This window comes from Camelus bactrianus, chromosome X, assembly GCF_048773025.1.
Source record: "Camelus bactrianus isolate YW-2024 breed Bactrian camel chromosome X, ASM4877302v1, whole genome shotgun sequence".
Lineage (NCBI taxonomy): Eukaryota > Metazoa > Chordata > Mammalia > Artiodactyla > Camelidae > Camelus > Camelus bactrianus.
This window is the reverse complement of record NC_133575.1, coordinates 57,835,188-57,843,932: the sequence shown is the minus strand read 5'-3', so window position 1 is coordinate 57,843,932 and position 8,745 is coordinate 57,835,188. Positions and strand designations below refer to the sequence as shown.

General features: G+C 42.2%; 1 pseudogene; it reads right to left on the bottom strand.

The window, feature by feature from the left end:
• Nucleotides 1-413: 413 nt before the first annotated feature.
• Nucleotides 414-2,943, bottom strand: LOC105069068 (putative G antigen family E member 3; annotated as a pseudogene).
• Between the last annotated feature and the right edge of the window lie 5,802 nt (nucleotides 2,944-8,745).

Sequence of the window (8,745 nt, the reverse complement as noted above, 5' to 3'; positions counted from 1 at the left end):
GAAAAAGTACAGTAAATATTATATTGAAATATAAAAAATTTTCCATTTCTGATCAGGAAACAAGGATATCCACTAAATAGTATTGGGTGGTCCTGTCCAATATCATAAGTAAGAAAAGGAAATAAAAGGCATAGTGTTTAAAATGGAAAAAAAAACATTATTCAAATCTGATATGATTGTGTATGTTAAAAATCCAAAAGGATCAAGAGATAACATGAGCATATTTAGCAAAGCTGCTAAAAATAAATATACATTTTCTCTATTAAACACTTAGAATATAAACTTGCAAGAGCATCAAATATGTAGGAATAAATTTAATAAAACTATGCAAGAATTCTTTGCAGAAAGTTGTAAAACTTTATTGAAAGACGGTTAACAGTCAAATTTCCAATATAAGGACAGCATGCTTGGCTTCAGTTGGGTTTAAATCTGTGATTGTCCTTCATCTATAACAAAAACAAAATTGAGGAAAATTACTTTGCAGAACTTTATTTAGATAACTATAGCTATACAAAGGACACAACAGTTTCAATGGATTAAAATGAGACTTGTATGGGTGACCTTTTGGCTTACACCCACTTAACCTCTGTACAGATATTGAAGGTAAACTTTTAGGCATACAGACAGTATTTTTAATCACATCACTTTTTAGTGAAATAAGGAAACAAAGAGATTGTTCCAGTTCAGTGCAAATTTAATCAAATCAAACTAGTTAAAGGTAGGTATAGGTAAAAAGGGAAAACTATATATACATACTTTAAGTAACAAGCTAAATAAACAAAAAAAAAAACCTAAGGAAAAATATTTCCAACGTTTTGATGTGAAATAATATTTTGAATACAGGATGTGCTTGGAACTGCCTTAGTGAAATTAACAGAAAGGTCATTATTGTGTCTGTTTCTATTGTGGGAAAATTAAAAAAAAACATTTATTTAGGATAGTTTAGTCTTTATGCAGCTATTTTAAGCAGGGTAAACATTTGTCCCCATTTTCACCCATACTCTTATCTCTTTACACACTTAAAAGCATTTCAATATGTACAATTACATGTGCACACTAGTTTTAAACTATTACTACCATAGTTAATATCAAATTATAAACTGGTGTTTATTATGTGTTACATACTTATTAAAAGCAGGTCTTTATAAAAATATCTGAAAACTATTAGATGATGGCTATAAGACTTATACTCAAAAATTAGAGAATACTTTCGTATCTTATAATTCAATATGGATTTGATCCAGTTTGTTTCCATCTTCAATAGCTTAATATGATAGCCATTTGAGGTCTGAACTGCCTTTCAAATAACCTTTGTATGTGAAGTCTGTTATTAAAATAGCAGTAATGTTACCTCTATATTATAAGAAATATAATACTGTGGAAAATAGAAACCCCAAAATTTGCATCTTAATGGGTAACAAACCTGCTTCTGGCATTTTAATGAGCTCGAAATTTGGTAGCATCTCCTCCTTGACATCGGGACCATCTCCTGGCTCATCCAAGGTCTTCAGCAGAGTCAGCTCCTGTTGATCAGCTCCCACATCAGGCCCTTAAAAATAAGATGGTCATTATTGTAAGAAGTAAAACCATGAAATATGAATAAGGAAATAATAGTCATTCCGTCAGCATTATGAAAAAAAAGCCTGTATGCTTATGTGGAAATAATATAATGCATAAGAGTCTCAAGAGAATTAGTGTCAGGCGTCTGTTGCCAGAAAAATGGAAAACAGGTTTTTCAAATATTACTCTTTCCTTACCTCAGGCTACCTCCAGAAAACTTAATTGTCCCTTTTGTATTTATATGTTATTGTACTTATATTAAATCAGTAGTTTGTTAGATCTGTCTGACTAGATTTTAAACTTCAGATAGAAATTATGTCTCTCATTAGCACTGAAACTCCTAGCACTTAGTATGTTACATGGCATGAGTAGGCACTAAAAATGTTGTGTGGAAAAATTCGTAAAAAATAAATGAAGATGTCAGCAAAATGACAAACTAGGTAGCCCCAAAACTCTCATTCTCCCATAGAAACATCAAAATACCAACCACAAACTGGCTGAACAAGCCACATAGGAGCTCTGGAAAGCACTCAAAGGTTAACATGGGAATCTCCAATCAAGAAAAAGCCACATTCAAAATAATAGGAAACTTCTGTGGCATTTTTACTTACCTTCTCTCCATTCTTTCCCCAGAGCAGTAGCAGGAAATGTTTTAGATATTTTTCTAACGTTTCTTTCCTCTTGTTACTGGTATGTCATAATGCAGAATGAACAAAAAAAATATCTCCACCACCCATAGACCCACCACGATTCATTCCCTCTCTTTTCACCTTGAGCCACAGGTGCTCCTTCATCTTCAATGTCCTGAGCAGGTATAGTATCCTGACTCTCAGTTGGTTCCTCAAGTTGAGGTTGTTTATCACTGCTGCTGAGCCTAGGTGTACGATTGTGCAAACAAAAAACCCGGTAATTCATACAAATATATATAATGCATACACATTATTGTCTAAATACATTTTCCAATAGTAATTAATATATATACACATTTTTTTCTTAATAAAATTGTTACTCTTCTCAAAGACATCTACTCCAAGTAAAATATTATCAGTGGTGACTTTGGAAGCTATTTTAACCTACACTGGGGTCAATAAGCATGAGAAGGAAGTCACAGGGCAAAATATAGGGAACATAAGAGCATGTCCATCCAGGCAACAACAGAATGTAATCCTCCTGGAACAATGTTTGCTTCATGAGATTCCATTATCATCTTCTATTACAATGTAAGATCCATATCTATACTACTTGAACATTAAGAATAAGATTCTGGTAATAGAAAACATCACATGTTGAAGCACTCACAACCAGAGGTCCAACCAGCTGGGAAGACTCTCCTTAATCTCTTCTTCCTGCAGATTTGGGTCTTGCTCTCACATGCGCACTCATATTTCCCACTGAAAACAGAATATTGCAATTTGAAAACTGCATGTAAAAGGATAGCTACATATGAACACTGGCAAAATGGTTATTCGTACAGTTTTAAATTTTGAAAATAACTTTCAAAGTCAGTCCCAGGGTCATTACAAGGACTTTCTAAAAAATACCTAACAAGCCTTTGTTTATGTGAGTAACAGAGTTGTAGAAATCACCTTAAGGCACATGGTAAAAGACTGGGGACTCTTCTAATGAGGTTTCATTTCACAACCAGACTCATGAAAACGCTGGAGAGTTAGAACTAGAGAATACAGTAGAGCATTAGAATTAGAACCAGAACACTGGCTTTGCCATACTCTCGTTTACTAGGCACATTCCCAAACCTCCTAAATAAAGTTCTGTGAGAAAGCACAGACAGATTCATTCCTTCGGGTAATTTCTGTGACTGCTCTCTCAAACAGCGGACCCACTACTCCCTTGCCACTCAGTGCACTACAAATCTCTGGACTCTGTCACAACCCCACAGCTGTCCCATTTCTAGACCTTTCCTTTATCGCCCGCCCTGCCCCCTGCCTGGGGCCACAGAGCCAACTCCTGATTCTGTGCTCTGTGGGCTGTTCCAGGGCCTCTGAAATTCAAACACCTCAAATAATGACCCCAAGGCTCGTCCCACCTTCACCTGACCCGCTGCTCTCCGCTGCCCCCTGCTGCCCCCTGTTCTCCCTTTCCTGCTGCCACATGGAGAGCCAAGGTGGCCAGGACACCTATGAGAAGGACGACGACTTCGAGGACCCTCCTCCTCAGAGGCCACAGATCGAACTGCCCGACTCGCCCGAAGCCCGTAGGCACCCCCTCATACGTACAATTAAACTCCCAGCAGGACTGATCTGTGGACCTACTGGGTGATCTCAGCCCAGCAGAAAGAGCCCAGATGTGATGTGCACAGCTCGGCACCCAAAGAGCATTGCACATGCTGCACACTGAGGGCCGATGGGAAGATACGCAGCCCTGGGCTTGTGCACTGTCTCTCGCCTGTGCGGTGTAGGCCAGTTTATCTGCCCCGCCCCCACAGGACCACACCGGGACTCCCAAACCTGTGCTCTGTAGGCAGTTCCTGTTGCCTCCAGGGCTAGGATACCGCAAATAATGCCCCCAAGAGTCACCCCCTACTGTCCGCCTCTCATCGTCCTCCCCTATTTCCACCCGCCAAAAACCAAGGAAACAATGCCTGCCACGACATCTGTGACGAGGATGATGACCTCGAGAACCCTCCTCCTAAGAGGCCACAGATCGCACTGTCCGACCCGCCTGAAGCCCAGTGGCTCCCACTCACATGTGCAAACACTTAAACTCCCGGCAGGACAGATCTGTGGACCTACTAATTGATTTCAGCCGGGTAGAAAGAGCCCAGACGGTGAGACGCGATCCGCACAGCTCAGCACTCAAAGCGCACTGCACACGTTGCACCCCCACGGGAAGACGCGCAGCCCTGGGCATGTGCACTGTCTCTCGCCTGTGCCACATGGGCCTGTTTCCCCGTGCCCTATGGGACCCCACGGAGATTCCTGGATCTGTGCTCTGTGAGCAGTTCCTGGTGCCTCCAGGGCTCAGATACCTCAAATAACGCCTCCAAGAGTCACCCCGTCTTCATCTGCCCCCCTCCTCTCAACCACCCACCGTCCTTCCTTGTCTCAGCCCCGCCACCACGACAGCAATGGCGGCCGCGACACCTGTGAGGACAACGACCTTGAGGACCCTCCTCAGGGGCCACAGATCACACCTCCTGACCCACCTGAAGCCCAATGTTTCACCAACACACGCACACACACTTAAACTCCCAGCAGGACAGATCTGTGGACCTACCAGTTGATCTCAGCCCAGAGGAAACAGACTAGATGGTGAGAAGCAGTGTGCACAGCTCAGTACCCAGAAGGTTTTGCACACACTGCACACCGAGATCCCTCAGGAAGGCGAGCAGCCCTGGGCATGCCTACTGTGTCTCCCTGTGCTGCATGGGCCAGTTTACTCGACCGCCACCAGACCCCACAGGTACTCCCAGATCTGTACTGTATGGGCAGTTACTGGTACATCCAGGGCTAGAATACCGCAAATAACAACCCCAAGAGTGACCTCATACCCTCCGCCACGCCCATCATCCTCCCCATTTCCTGCCCTCCACACCACAAGAACAATGGCGGCCAGGGGCCCCATGTGAGGAGGACAACGACCTTGAGGAACCTCCTCCTGAGAGGCCACAGATCCCACCATCTGCCTCGCCTGAAGCTCGCTAGCTCCCCCTCACATGAATGCACACTTAAACCCCCGGCAGGTGGGATCTGTGGACCTGCCAGGTGATCTGAGCCTGGTAGAAACAGCCTAGACCGTGAGACACGATGTGCACAGCTCAGCACCCAGAACAAGTTGCACACGCTGCACGTGACTGGAAAGTGCACAGCCCCGGGCGTGCACACTGTGTTTCGCCTGTGCCGCGTGGGCCAGTTTACCCGCCCCTCCCCCACCAACCAGACCCCACTGGGACTCCCAGATCTGTGCTCTGTAGGCAGTTCCTGGTGCCTCCAGGGCTAGGATACCGCAAAAAATGCTTCCAAGAGTCACCCTCTACCCTCCGCCGCCCATCATCCTCCCCTTTTCCTGCCCGCCAAAACGATGAGAACAATGCCTGCCACAACACCTATGAGGAGAAGGATGATGACCTCAAGGGCCCTCCTCCTCAGAGGCCACAGATCACTCTGCCCGACACACCCAAAGCCCAGTGGCTCCCACTCACATGCACACACACTTAAAACTCCTGGCAGGACGGATCTGTGGACCTACTAGTTGATCTCAGCCCAGTAGAAAGAGCCCAGATGGTGAGACGTGATGTGCACAGCTCAGCACCCAAAGCGCACTGCACACACTGCATGCCAAGGGCCCACAGGAAGGTGCGCAGCCCTGGGCATGCGCACTGTCTCTCACCTGTGCCACATGGGCCCATTTCCCGCCCCACATGGGTCCCCACCAGGACTCCCGAATCTCTGCTCTATGGGCAGTTCCTGGTGCCTCCCAGACTCAATACCTCACATAACGCCCCCAAGAGTCACCCCGTCTTCATCTGACTCCCTCCCCTGAACTGCCCATCGTCCTTCCTTGTCCCAGCCCCATCATCAGGAGAGTGGTGGCGGCCACGACATCTGTGAGGAGAAAGATGATGACCTCGAGGACCTTCCTTGGAGGCTACAGATTGCACTGCCAGACCCACCCAAGCCTGCTGGCACCCCCTCACACTCACTCTCACTTAATTGCCTAGAGTACCTCTATAAGGATCTACCGGCTGAGTTTCAGTCAGTGAAAAAGAGTCAAGATGGCAGGAACTCGACCTTCTCTGGCACAGCAACTGGTACAGAAGATGGATGGCAAGGTGCATGCGCATCCACAGATATAGCTTATGCAACAAAGGTCATGTGTTTGTGCGTAGCATGGGGCATGCACCCAGGGTGGATTTTGTGCAGCGCTGGCTGAGGTCTCCCTATTGCTGTGAAGAATAGGGGGTTTAAACTCTCCTCAGGATAAAAATGATCTTCAAAGAACTTCTTTTTCCTAGCCAAAATTTCTTTTATATCCAGTAACTTTGAGATAGATCAGTCACATGTTACTTGTTTTAAGTGTACCTCCTGTACAATATGAGTTAGAGTTGTATACTTTAGTGATTCACAATTGTAAAGGTTATACTCCATTTATAGCTATCATCAAAATTGGCTATATTCCCCACGTTGCACAATATATTCTTGTAGCTTCCTTTACACCTAATAGTTTGTACCTCTTACCCCCTTACTCTTTGTTAGCCATCCTCACTTCCCTATCCCACCTGTTAATCACTGGTTTGTTCTCCTTATCTGTGAATTTGCTTTTTTGTTACATTCACTAGTTTACTGTATTTTTTAGATTCCACATATAAGTGATATCATGCAGTATTTGTCTCTCTCTGTCTAACTTATTTCAATTAGTATAATGCCCTGGCAGTCCATTTATGTTGCTGCAAATGGCAATAGCTTGTTCTTTTTTATGGCTAAGCAGTATTCATATATATATCGCATCTTTTTTATCCATTCACCTGTTGATGGACACTTAGGTTGCTTTAATATCTTGGGAATTGTAAATAATACTTCTGTGGATGTTAGGATGCACATATCTTTTTAAATCGGTGTCTTTTTTTTTTTTTCCAGATATATACCCAGGAGTAGAATTGCTGGGTCTTATGATAGTTCTACTCTTAGCTTTTTGAGAAACCTCAGTACTATATTCCACAGTGGCTACACCAATTTACATTTCCAACAACAGTGTACAAGGGTTCCTTTTTCTCCACATTCTCACCAACATTTGACATTTGTGTTCTTTTTGATGGTGAGGTGATATCTCATTGTGATTTTGCTCTGAATTTCTCTGATGATTAGAGATACTGAGCAACCTTTCATGTGCCTGTTTGCCATCTGCATGTTCCCTTTGGAAAAAAATGTCTATTTAGTTCTAAAAAAATGTCTACTTAGTTCTTTCGTCCGTTTTAAAATCAGGTTGTTTGTGGATTTTTTTTTTTTGATGTTGAGTTGCATGAGCTATTTATGAAATTTAATTGTTAACCCATTACTGGTCATATCATTTGCAAATATTTTCTCCCATTCAGTAAGTTATCTTTCAGTTTTGTTGATGATTTGTTTTTGCTCTGAAAAAACTTTGAAGTTTAATTAGATCCCGTGGGTTTATTTTTGCTTTTATTTCCTTTACTTTAGAAGACAGATCCAAACAAAAGTATTGCAGTGATTTATGTCAAAGACTGTTCTGCCTATATTTTCCTCCAGGAGTTTACTGCTTTCCAGACTTACATTTAGGTACTTAATTCATCCTGAGTTTATCTTTGTATATGCTGTTAAAGAATGTTCTAATTTATTTGTTTGACATGTAGCTGTCCAGATTTTCTAGCAAAACTTATTAAAGAGACTGCCTTTGTATTTTCTTGCCTCTTTTGTTGTAGATTAATTGACTGTAAGTGTATGGGTTTATTTCTAGGCTCTCTATCCTTTTCCATTGATCAATGTGTCTGTTTTTGTGCTAGTATCACACCCTTTTGAACACTGTAGCTTTGCAGTATAGTCTGAAGTCAGGTTGCCTGATACCTCCAGCTCTGTTCTTCTTTCCTAAAAATCCTTTGGCTATTTGGGGTCTTTTGTGATTCCATGCAAATTTAAAATTTTTGTTCCAGTTTTGTGAAAAATGCCATTGGTAATGTGATAGGGATTGCATTGAATCTGAAGATTACCTTGGGTAATATGGTCATTTTAACAATACTAACTCTTCCAATCCAAAACCATGACATATCTTTGCATCTGTTTTCACCATCTTCAATTTCTTTCAACAGGGTCTCATAGTTTTCAGAGTACAGGTCTTTTGCCTCCTTAGGTAGGTTTATTCCTAGGTATTTTATTCTTTTTGATGTGATGGTAAATGGGATTGTTTCCTTAATTCCTCTTTCTGATACTATCTATGTTAGTGTATAGAAATGCAACACATTTCTGTGTTTTAATTTTGTTTCCTGCAACTTTACCCGATTCATTGATGAAGTGTAGTAGTTTTCCAGTGGCATCTTTAGGATTTTCTCTGTATAGTATCATATCATCTGCAAACAGTGATGGGTTTTCTTCTTCCTTTCCAATTTGGATTGGTTTTTATTCTTTTTCTTCTCTGTTTGCTGTGGCTAGGACTTCAAAAACTATATTGAATAAAAGTGGTGAGAATGGACATCCTTGTCTTGTTTCTGATCTT